This window comes from Ceratina calcarata, unplaced genomic scaffold, assembly GCF_001652005.2.
Source record: "Ceratina calcarata isolate Rehan_Ccalc_2016 unplaced genomic scaffold, ASM165200v1 scaffold397.2, whole genome shotgun sequence".
Classification (NCBI taxonomy): domain Eukaryota; kingdom Metazoa; phylum Arthropoda; class Insecta; order Hymenoptera; family Apidae; genus Ceratina; species Ceratina calcarata.
This window is the reverse complement of record NW_017163090.1, coordinates 1038195-1050337: the sequence shown is the minus strand read 5'-3', so window position 1 is coordinate 1050337 and position 12143 is coordinate 1038195. Positions and strand designations below refer to the sequence as shown.

Below are 12143 nucleotides of genomic sequence, written 5' to 3'. Positions count from 1 at the left end.
ATATAATATAATATTAATTCATTGTTATCCTCACACGTGGTTTAAGATTTAATTCGAGGATTGAAAAAAGCTGTACTACTCAGACAAAGTATGCATAACATAAAACAAAGACTGAGTTCTCTCGACTTTCTGTCAACCTTCTTCAGTTTTCTATGTATTATGCATTATCCTCTCTAGTCTTTGTAAACTCAAGGATATTATCATTTTTCTTTCCATAAATTCTTCAACCGAATGAGGCGTAAATCGTAAGATAAATGAATATAATTAATTGCAGGATCATATATACTTTTTATTGACTAATCAATGACGAAATTCCTAATGATTAAAGATTATGATAAACGTTAATTTTACTGAATAAATTGGTAAAGTGTCCAAAAGAAATCAAGCCGAGGAAACACGGTGGTTCGTTGGAAGGCAAACAGAGTATCAGTTTCTTGTTTACAAGGCAGACCAATAATTCTCTAAAAATAAGAGGCCGCTTCCACGACCAAGGCTGTGCCAGCTGATTGATACGCATTCTTGCCCTTACGAGCTTGCATTTATGAGCGAAACAAACCACCATCGGTGCAATTTTCAGATTTTTCTAAATATTCTTCCTTATCTTTCAGGAAGCAATCATGTGGCTTTCAGAGAGAAAGAAAAACGACCTAATAAAATTGATCACATGTTTTTAAATAGTCTAATACATGGCTAGTGATTCTAGAAAGAAGAAATATTGAACGCTGTAACAAGAGTGTGAACATAAGCTGCCACGTAAGCTGGAAAAAAGAGTCGATCGATCGAAGTTCGATGGCGTAAAAAGTGCACGTCCTTCGATGTAGAGTTCCTGCATCTTTTTCTGTCTCATTTAGACACCAGTTTATTCTACATTGTTCAAAGGAATTTCTGACGGTGCAATAGAAACATTGTTTTCATAATGATTTTTCTTATCAACAAAGAATCTAAAAGCCTTAACAAAACTTAATCACACAAATGACTTCGAGGAAAGGACGATTGTCAACCAGCCTGTTTCAGGCACGAAGCCAATTACCGTTCCAGAGGGATCGCAATTAATTTGTCACTCTCCCCCTACGCAGATCGAATTCGGCGAGAAAGGGTGAGAAAGATAGAGAGAAGAGAGAACTGCCGGTATCCGTATGTACTCGTAATAATGACGAAACGAGCGAGTCGCGCAGCCACATCGACCCACATTTATAAATAGAGGAGGCCTCGTCTCCGTCGGGGTGACGACGTGGTGTGTGTCGACCCAGGAATACCACGCTCGACCGAGTGACCGACCGGCACGCTGTGAATGAGCCTTCGTGCTCAGAAAATGGACGGAAAATCGCACGAAACGACTTTCACGAACATCCCTCGTGGAATTTTACCGAGCTGAGGATAAAACTTTACGACAAGAATAACGGCGATTAACGCGGGTCGTTCGATGCCGAGGAATGGAAATATGGAGCGGGACGACGATCTATTTTTCCTCTTTCTCATATCTCACTTATCAAATAAATTCTTCCAGCGTTTCTCAATGGTTCGTGAAAAATACTGTTTGTTTCTCTTGTAACCCATTCGGTCAATAAATAAGAGTAGCCTCCTCCGAGTCTAGACTACGCATCTACGACTCAATCAGTTTACCATGTAGTAAAATCAAGGTCCTAGTACGTGTCCTCCGGTTATCGAATAAATTTTCAGTCTCTTCCAACAGCGAATGAAAAATTCCGTTTGTTTTGACTTCGTCAGTCGCTCAACATATCCCGCAGCTCTCTTCGAGTTGAGCGCTCTGTTATATTAGTAACGCGATTCTCCACGATTATTCTTCTTCTAATGAGACCGTGTTGTTTTCAAGGAAAACACGCGACGATCGCGCGAACGGGATACGACAGGACGCAATGTAGTGCCACACAACAATGCTATTTGTGATCACTTGCTTCGCAAAAATAGCCCGACTGGCCTGGCTCCAGCCGCAGTATTTTTCACTTCCATGTAGAGGCGCGCGAGGGCAAAAATTTCACGAGCGTGACGAAACGCGTGAGAATGCGAACCGGAGCGGAGAAATCACCGCGCCGCCAGGATGATTCAAACGGTGCTAATATTACGATTGACCGCGATCGAAGGCTGAATAGCGAGGGGGGAATTGGCAGAAAATAGTTCTAAGAAAATATTTATAATTTGAATCAGCACATGTCTTAGGTTCATTTCGCCTGAACTTTAGCTTTAATGTCAGATATTTCCCTATGCCCAGATAAATAAGGAGGCAGGCATAAATTATAAATAGTAATAGTAAATGAATGAAGATGAGCTCATTTCTCGAGAAGGGTCATAAAGAATCTTGAGTGAATTGCGCGGTAAACATAGTTGCTCGTTGGTTCAGTGTTAATGCTTTCACCGTCGATGACGTTGAATCGCGCAAATATTTTCCCGCCGGTTAAAAGTGGCCGTCGATGACGCAGCGATTGTCCATCCGGTTCGCGTTTATTTATGCCACCTTATTACGCATCGAATGTCATTACGTAGATTGTTTTCAAAGACGCATTCCCTTGCATCATGGAAATCGAAATGACGAACGTTGCTAAATATTGAATATCATTTAGAATAAATAAAAGACGATTCTTTTCTCTAAGCGGGACTCAAGGCTGGGTATAAAAATTGATTCCGATTTGTATATGTATATTGAACTTAATTCCATGTGTACTGGCTACGATCGATGTCTCAACGAGCGACGCAAATAAAAGACAACATCTGTGCGTTTGCCGCACGTCTAACGGTCGCACGGTGGTCTAATAATAATGTAGCAAGGCCGTTCTTCCCAATGTACCGTGAATGGTCGCGCTCGTTACGACACACCGGGCTTGTTCCACCGTCGCTGCTTCGAAACTCGAGGAACGCTCACGCGCGACTGCCTAATATCGCGCGACGCGACGATAAATCAACCCCTCGACGACTGCCCGAGAGCGATCAACTTGGCACGCGTTACTCTTTTATTAGCCGAGCGAGGGACAAGGAAAATTCGAAAACGTCCCGAGGAACACGGCCGCGGCGGAAACACGCGGAAGATGCGACGTTTGGCCGGCGTCAAGTTGCTCCGGTGCTGTTCGCGCTTACGTGGCTTCGATATTTGTGTACTTTGGACCCCGTTGTCATATAGTCGCAGAGAGTTCTCGTGATGAATGACATCTGTTTCGAAGGATTTTTGCCCCAATTTCTTAATCTGAACTTTGAAACATCGGCTAATAGTTCGGGAAATAATAAGATGTTTACCATCCGTCAACTTGTTTGTGGAGATGATCCTCGATTACACGAACGCGAGACTTGACGATAGTTCGAATAAATAGTTTTTCATGCATCATTAAACGAGATTCCGAACTTGTATGCAATTTTGGAAAGGCCGAGTTAAAAGTGAGTTACGTTTACATGTTTTTTGACAGCAAGCTCAAGGAAACGACGATGACGAATTGATCTGGCGCTTGTTCAACAGAACCGACTCGAACAGCTGACTTTTATCCCTATTGTTTATCACGTTAATGCAACTTTGGCGTGCTAATATCGTGTCCGCGAGGGGATGAGACACTAGAAAGCGGGACTTTGCGTAAACACCGGTTTAACGATATATGTAAGTAAATGTCACTGTCGTTGGCAACCTGGCAAATTTCAAAACCACGGAATTAGCATAAGAAGTGGTCCAGAAATATCACCGATCTTGTCTCGCGAAGCGGTACAATTGTGTATTGAGCAACAATTTCCAGACGAAACTTTCTTCGCTGATTAATTACCGCAGTCTACGTTTGGAAAGCAATATTTGCATTTTTACAGGACGATGTCACATTCATTAATAATATCTACAGATACAATATATTTTACAAGCTGACAGATGCGAGATTTTAAACGTTAAGACGAGAAATTAATAAGTTGCGACCATATTAAATCGCCGAAATGAATGTATACGTCAATGAACTGATTAAATTAGCAAATCGATGGAAATCACACGTGAAATCGATGCTAATAAATAATATTATTATAATTACGTAGAAAGTAAAAGTTAAAAATCTGCGAATTCTGTCGTATCAGATAAAAATGTGAAGGTTGCAGTTTCAATTTGACTATAATAGAAATCAAATCCTATCTGCTTTCTTCATACTAAACGACATTTGATGAATCGCTATCATTATGGAAATTAACATCGACGTATTACGTTAACGGTGTTCGAATATTTACCGAACGACGGTACGTGGATGAATGGACGAAACGCGTGCGTCACAGCCGGAATATTAAACTAAAGCGGACGGAAGTGAATCAGCGTTACGCCATATGTATTACGCCGCCGATTATGATATAACGCATCGAAGCACGTTTCAATCTTTTCGAATCGATCGGTACACGTTTCTCTCGCCACGCCTTGCGAATCATTTCTTTCAGAATTGTTTCCCATGCATCGACGGAATTCATTTTACGGTAACGAGACCATCGCGGATTGTATTTCTTGCGAATAAAGTGAAAGCAACGTTACCTTGCGTCGTTTTGCTTAGTTGCCAGCCTGGAATCAATGCCCGGTCTGAAAACAAAAACAAATTATTAGCTCGGTAGTTTTCTTTGGCCCAAAAGCATTTCTCAACCGGAAGATAAAGATAGAATTGATAATATTTAAGATACAAGCTAGTATATTTTATTAAAACTAATCTGACATGATTAACTGGATGATCAAATGTTACACGCATCGCAACGTAACGAATATGTCTCTTGTAAATTTTTTTTATCGCTTCGTTATAAGATGATATCTTGCATCATTGAATAGCATTGATAGCAACGTTTAATAGGATCTAATTGAAAATTCAACTTTCTATTGCATTGTGAACGAGGTACAATCGTGTCTCGCGAGATCAATCGAAAGGAACGTTTCTTATTGATGATAGTGTCATTATGTTCGAAGAACACTTTCACCGGACGGAAAAGTGACAATAGGCGATCATAGGAGCGCGAAATCGATCCGACACGGTTATAAATCGTAGTCGTAATGGTCGTCAAATTCCTGTTTTGCATTTAAAGAAACCGGCGATCGCAGTCAGCAACGCGGCGGATCGGTAAATAATAGTTAGGCTCGTGGCTCGCCATGTGAAACGGCAATTGCCTTTTTGCTACGGTTGCTTCACTTTCACGAGCCGCGTTATCACAAGCATGAACAATAAACGAACAACACTTGACATACGAAAATAAAAAATTGCCGTTCACAACTTGTCCATATTTAATTTCTCAAATATAATTTTAATGCGAATTTTGTATATACCTTGGATCGAACGTTAAACTCATAGCAAAGTAATAACAAATATGTCTTAGAATGAAGTTATAGATATATGGTATACAAAAACCAATCCTTTATTTAACACTTCCTCAGGAAGTTTATATAAAAGATATCTTAACTTATAAAGGAAGTTTACTCCTATGGAATCATGCTTCGGAGAAAGTATTGAATAGACATAAACACATCTCCATGCCGTATTCTAAATAAGCGATAACGGCTATGGGAGATGGACCTCTTGAGCATGAGGAATAGGGGCTGTTCCGTTCAGTGTGAATTCGACAGCTTAAGAGTGAACATATTAAACCTTATAACATTCTTTGCACTAAAGTTATTATACCTATTTCCCATTAAAACCAACAGAAGTATTTTGAAAAATTGAGTTTACTGTTTCTAAACGGCATTGACTAGGAGTTACTAAAGGAAAAGCGACGCGATGTACGCAGTTCATGAACTGACGGAGTCGAGCGTCGTGCATATGCGTTATTACGGAAGTTCACGGATCAAAGTTCGATCGACTGAGTTTCGCGAGTATATCGGTCATGAATGTTTATGCCGTGCAACTGCGAATTGACCTCGTTGGTGAGGTCTCTAAGGAAACGATTGATTTTCCCAAATGATTGATCAGTTTCGATATTACCAAGTTTCTTTGTACTAATCAGTTATCTTGTTATCGTCAATTATCGTTCTGAGAATTTAACGTTTGATTTATATCGCTGTTGCATTGAGCTACACGTTTGACGTGTCGCGATCCGTCAAAAAAGAAGCTTCTTTGTGTTTGAAAACAAATGTGAACTGACGACGCCGTGAGTCAGTCTACCCGAACGGGCTGATTCGATTTTTAAACCGCTCTCCGATTGCAACCGTGACGCGGTGGGGGTTGAGGAAACCGCGAAAGAGCCGAGTGCATTGGGACGCGATCGCACCCAACGGAAATCAAAAATAGCTCCGGCGCACGGTGCAGTTCAGTAATAAAAATTCTCGGAAGAGTCGTCGACTGTCACCAATTACGGAGTTGTAGCGGGTCGCGAACCAAAATATTGAAACTAATTGTCGGGATCGTGTTACTCGCGATATAAAACCGAATGGAGTGAGCGTTAGAGTATCAGTGTTTTGAATTAAATTAATAATACCAAATAACTATTCCTGTTTTGAATGCTTTGGTAATGGGTGTGGTATCACGTATCAAAAGTGCATGATTAAAAATATGAGACCCAATTAAAATATTGAAATTATTATTAGACAATGTTCCTCTCATGTCGACAGGGCGAGAATGTTATATTTTTATTAATATATAAATTGTGTTATGTGGTTTCACATATTTCTGTTAGAGACTCTCTATGTATCTATCTATATATCACGTCGCCCGGAAGAGGCGTAAAATGTTTATGAATTTTACGCGCAATAAAATCTCATCAATCTCTCAGGAGATCGTCGCAGCACGTGTTAACGCAAGATCACATTAAAGCTATTATTTTTAAGTTTTATTAGAAGATCGTTGCCAGGAGACGATCCGTGAAAGATCGTACGAGGTACGACGTCGTCGCAGAAGCCAGAATTTGAATATGAAAAGACAGAGAAAGTTGCTTCGACGCCGGCTGTTCGCCATTGTTTCCATTGTCGCTCTGAGTCGACACAATCGGACGGCAACAAAACGATCGCACAATGGACTCCGGAGTCCGGCCACGACTTCCAAGTGAAATTCCATCCTCCATGCTCGGTCAGGAAAAAAAAATGATCTACACGATAACGCGAGTTCCTCTACCTCACTGACTCTGTATCATCGAACCGATTCGATGATCCTTATGATACTTTGGAAGTAAGAAATTGTGTTCACAGACCGCTGATCTCTCTCTTCGTCTCATAATTATTTATAGCGTTAATCATTATGTTCGTACTTGTTTTCGTGCGAATTAGAATTTTTTCTCGACAGTAGAATAATAGGATATTTATAGAACGCGTTGCAAAATATCCAGAATGAAATGTCAAACGCATTGGGTCACAAAAGCTTCCCAGAAGCTAAGTTTCTCTGTCACGTTCCATGCGTCATCGTTCACAGGAATAACATTGTTTACCCAAAACGGAGCGACAAACCGCGGAGTAAACTTTCCTCACTGTGAAAATCGAAAAAAAATCATCTCCAATCCTCGGAGGGTCGTATCAGCGAGCACGGGATTCAGGGAGAGGACAATCGCGTTGATTCGCTCCATAAAAGCGAGAAAACTGCAGCGATCGAGTAATTCTCGTCCCTATCGCGACCATCGCTTATTCTCCCGTTTCTTATGGAAATCACCCTCGAAAGTTTTCAAGACAATCGACTGTTCGATTGCGCGCCTAATTTCGAATAATAGCGCGAAACGATTCGAAAGTTTCGAGCTGATTGCGCGGCGGCGAGAAGGAGGGGAGAGGATATCCCGGAGCGATTCTTCGAAAGGGGTGAAACCGAGCGGCGTTCGTAGAAAGGGACAGAAGAAACCGAGAGGGGTGTGGTATTGATCGCACGACCGAAAACATTCCCTCTCGACGACCGACTTTTTTCCACGAGACGGGACAAGGAAAACGGCTCGGCCGTAGCACACGATTTTTGCATGCGCGCCACGAAAAATCGACGAAAAAAAAAAGAGCTCCCGCGGTTGTTAACCCGTTAAGGGATGCTCCGTTATCCGCTTGGCTGGATACACGCCGGTATAATTGCGGCAACGAGTTAACAATTATACGTGTCCAGGATACGTTACGTTCTTATCGTCGGGGACAGTTTGTTTTGCGATTTTCTTTCTGCCCTTCCTTTCTCTCGTGATACCCGTCGGAATTACGATTTCTTTGGCGGGGCATAAACCCGTGTGGAGCTAAAAATGGTAGGATTATTTCGTTTAATCTCATTGTCGCCGTTTCATTGTCGTTTCTGTATTGTCTCTGTCCAGAGTATAGTAAATGTATACCATCCCTGTTATTAAGAGCGGATATTTCTTATATCAATGAAGCTCATAAAATTCTTTTAAACCTTGTCATACATTAAAATTGTATAATAGAGTGGCATATGATAATACATAATAAAATACTATTGTATAATAAGTCAGTCAACCGTAAAACTTCTAACAGAGTTATCCTGCAGCTACGATTATCTTCCTGAAGCTTTGTCGGACATGAGAAGATTTTTCGGAAGAGCGAGCTGAATTTTGCATAGGATATGTGAAAAGTTGTACGGGACGTGGCACACGCACCCTTGACTCGATTAAATCGCCCCTAAACTTGTGCGCCCTGTTTAAACTCGGGGTCGCCGTGGATTTATGATACGTCAATCTCTATTAAAGGGCGGATGCGAAACAGGGAAGGAGTAGGAGTTTCCCTTCCCGACGGGTAATTGCATCAAGCGCGGAGCCAGTAGGGTATAAAAGTCTTTAATCTCCACAATGGAGATAAAATTGTGTTTGTGCTTCGTGTCCAATCCAATTCGCAGAGCGAATTTCGATAAGGCACTAATGCAAACATCACTCTATATAAATAAGGAAATATTACTAACTCGACGATTTAAAAGATTACTAATAGCGTAATTCTAGATTTTCTTATTTGGAAGCGTCTTCGATTTCTGCCACGTCATTGCGCTTAATCGAAAACGGTTTATCGGAGATAATAAACCTGCGCACCCTCTTAGATCATTAAGTACCGCACGAACCCACGCAATCTACCACAAGACGATCGCATTTAACCGGGAGAGGGAAACACGGGGAGGGGTTGAATCCTTTCAAGGGCACATCAGTGACGTAGAGGATGAGAAGAGGGTGGCGTGCTATTTTGACGGGCACCCCTGGAGATTCGATCGAGGTGCGAACTGAACAGAACACGTACAAGTAGTATCGCATCGCCGTTTTCAAATTACCACGCGAGGTCGTCGAACCTTGGGCGTGACTTCGCGGGGGGGCCAACTTTGAACTACTACCTGTAGGAAGTTGTACATCGTGGCCACAGCGATTGATCGACCACCGCTTCCACGGGGGTGGAACGAGTGTCCCGTATCTCCTGGATTTATCTATCGTCGGACTCCTGAACTGTCCCAGCCCCGAACTTCACCCCAGGACGTGTGATCCCTGCGATAGCGTCGATCGCTTCGAGATTCGATTACAATTTGTGACCTTAAATGACCACAGAAGTCGTAATCGTTTTCTGATTTAAAACAAGAATTAGGGACGGATGAAAATGTTACTCGTTAAGTGTACGATAAAAATCGTACGCCACGTATAGAAGAGTTGGTTAATGGACAAAGTGTAGTGGGATTCTTACTTTCACTTGTCCCAGGCAAACAGAATACAGTACGTAAATACATGATCTCATAAAACCGGGTACCGCCCTCTTAAAGGCTAAGGTTACGTCCGTGCTTTAAAAATAGGTCCGCATACACGTGGTTCATGTCCTAAACCTGTGTCAGACCTAACAAGTATCGTACCACGTTTCATATTAAACTACTTCATTTACATCATTTTAATTAGGACCAAAGAAATCGAACAGATTAATTGTAGGTATACTGTTATGTTTAAACTTACACATTGGCTATTTATGCATAAATATATGTACTAACTAATTAACCCTTTCCCTATGAGCGCCGACTATAGTCGACATTAATTACATATCAATATATAACTATATGACATATAAATACATAATTATAGTCGACAATGTGCACACTTTTCGGTGCGATGCCCTGTTCAGTGGGATTACTCTGGAATAAAATCTCGTTAATAATCGTTTAAAGTCTTTTATACTAGTTATATTATATTAGAATCCCAGAGATAATAACACTTGCAGGTAAAAGTATGGGAAAATAAAAAGATACTGGGAATTTTCCTCGGATTCCGCGGATCCATTATTCGCGGCGAAGAATGCATCAAAGCGAGCGCGAAGGCCGCTCTAAAAGCTGCGAGATCCTGATTTCTGACCATCCCCCGAGTTGCCCGGAAACCTTTAGGCTCCAACGAGACAAGGAGAAAGATAGCACGAGGGCTCTCGCGAGAGCACGCGGAGCCTCGCCGAGCCGGAAGGCGGTTTGTAACGTGGGCGGAAAAGCTCAGATCAATATCAAGCGCGAATTGGAACGTTGCGTGGTGAAAATCGACCCGTGACCTAGTGTGGACCCGCCCGAAGGTATCGTGCAGCTGGTGGCGCCATCCGATACAATCGTTTTAACAATATATTGCACGAAACGCGAGAAGACTCGTAGGTCCATAACGGGAACGATGCTCGCGGGAAATTATGAGATCCATAATTTCATTATTTAATTAAACAGAAATGCGTTCAATTTTCTCATAAATAAAATTGACGAGCTAATTGTTTAGCAAGATAAATATTTTTTTTTAAATCAACACATTAACTACGCATGATTATCAATTCTTCGAATTGACAGACAAATTCTTTATTACACGACTGAACTTCGCCTATAAAAAAATAGTATTACATCATGTAACTGCAATTTAATGATAACATAGTAAGTAGGATAGAGAGAAATAGTGATCTATTTGAGAAGATGACTGCAGTGGCAGATAAAATTCGTTAAGTAGAATGAGTCAACGGCTGGTCAGACATTCAATTAACATTCAATTTGGATAAACGAGTTCAACAATAAAGCGAATATCGTAATGAGAGAAAAATGTATTGCAATTTTTTTATACGAAGAAAATAATTTTCCGAGATTCTGCATGGGCACGAACGAACCATCTTTACCCATTAAGGGTTAAGAATGAAGTTTAGAAGATTGATTACTATGTTAATACTTTCTTTGTCCCTTAATCAATTTCATCGTCACGCCAGTGGCACAAGCGCCGACCTCCTTTTGCGGGAAAGGAAAGTTCATCACGAAACTCGTAACGATATAATCGCATGCATCGCGTAACCGAGTGGCAGCGTTACGTTTCAACTGCTTATTCGCACGAGGAAAGTTCCGCGCGCGAGCACATCACGTCAGGGCAACATATGCGCCCCGGGAAGAAGCCACGGAGGATTACTATTAGACCCAACATTAATTCCGCGTGGGATAGATTAGGACACTCTCTAGGTTTCCCGCACTGCCGCCTATTTTCCCTTATACTGGTAAACGCCGACATTATTTACTATACTGCTAGCATCTTGCTACACTCTCTCAGTTATTTGTCGTAAAATTAAACGTACACGTGGAATGTCAGTGGTATAATTCACAATTTTAGAAAAATTGGAACAATGATATTTTTAAATTCGTCACGCGATGAACTATTAATTACGACATACACAGACTTTAGTCAATATAGTTCCATATTTCTTATAATTGACAGTTAATTATTTCATGCTAAATAAAAATACAAATAAATCAATCCAATTTTAGTTCAATATTTCTCGAAATAAGACAAATGTGAAGTATAGTAGTAGTGCCAATTACATTTTCACTTACACAGATGCAAAATTATTTTATTCCCAGTTCCATTAGTTGGAATCCATTCCTTTTCCAAATCCATGGTAATTTTTAATTCATGCATTCAAAAATATGAAACCTCTATTAATTGTCAAATTTATCTATGAGATAGGAGAAGTAATGCATTATAATCGTGATCCATTTTAAAATTACTTTGGAAATATAAAATATACGAGTAACTAGACCGGAAATAGAACATGAATTAATGAAGCAGAAAACATTCCGTGAGCCAAGTTCATTAAGAAATCTAACGACAGATAAGAACATAAATTGGACTTTCAACAGCTTATTAATGACACACAGATCTCATTAAAATCGTATCGTACTTAGGTTAACAACTAGTTTCCTTAAAAATGCAACTTTGTCACATTTCCATTAATGTTTATTCAAATGTATGTAATAAATGAAAGCGTAATGAGAAAACGTAAAAAA

General features: G+C 40.7%; 1 protein-coding gene across 4 annotated transcripts in view; it reads right to left on the bottom strand.

Moving 5' to 3' along the window:
- The window catches only part of LOC108626337 (protein Tob1), a 75344-nt gene that overhangs the window by 52619 nt on the left and 10582 nt on the right, over positions 1-12143 (bottom strand). For all 4 annotated transcript variants that reach the window (XM_026814759.1, XM_026814757.1, XM_018026934.2 and 1 more), the window contains one exon: positions 4493-4537. The gene's annotated coding sequence lies outside the window, so the exon portion shown is untranslated. The remainder of the gene's footprint in view (positions 1-4492; positions 4538-12143) is intronic.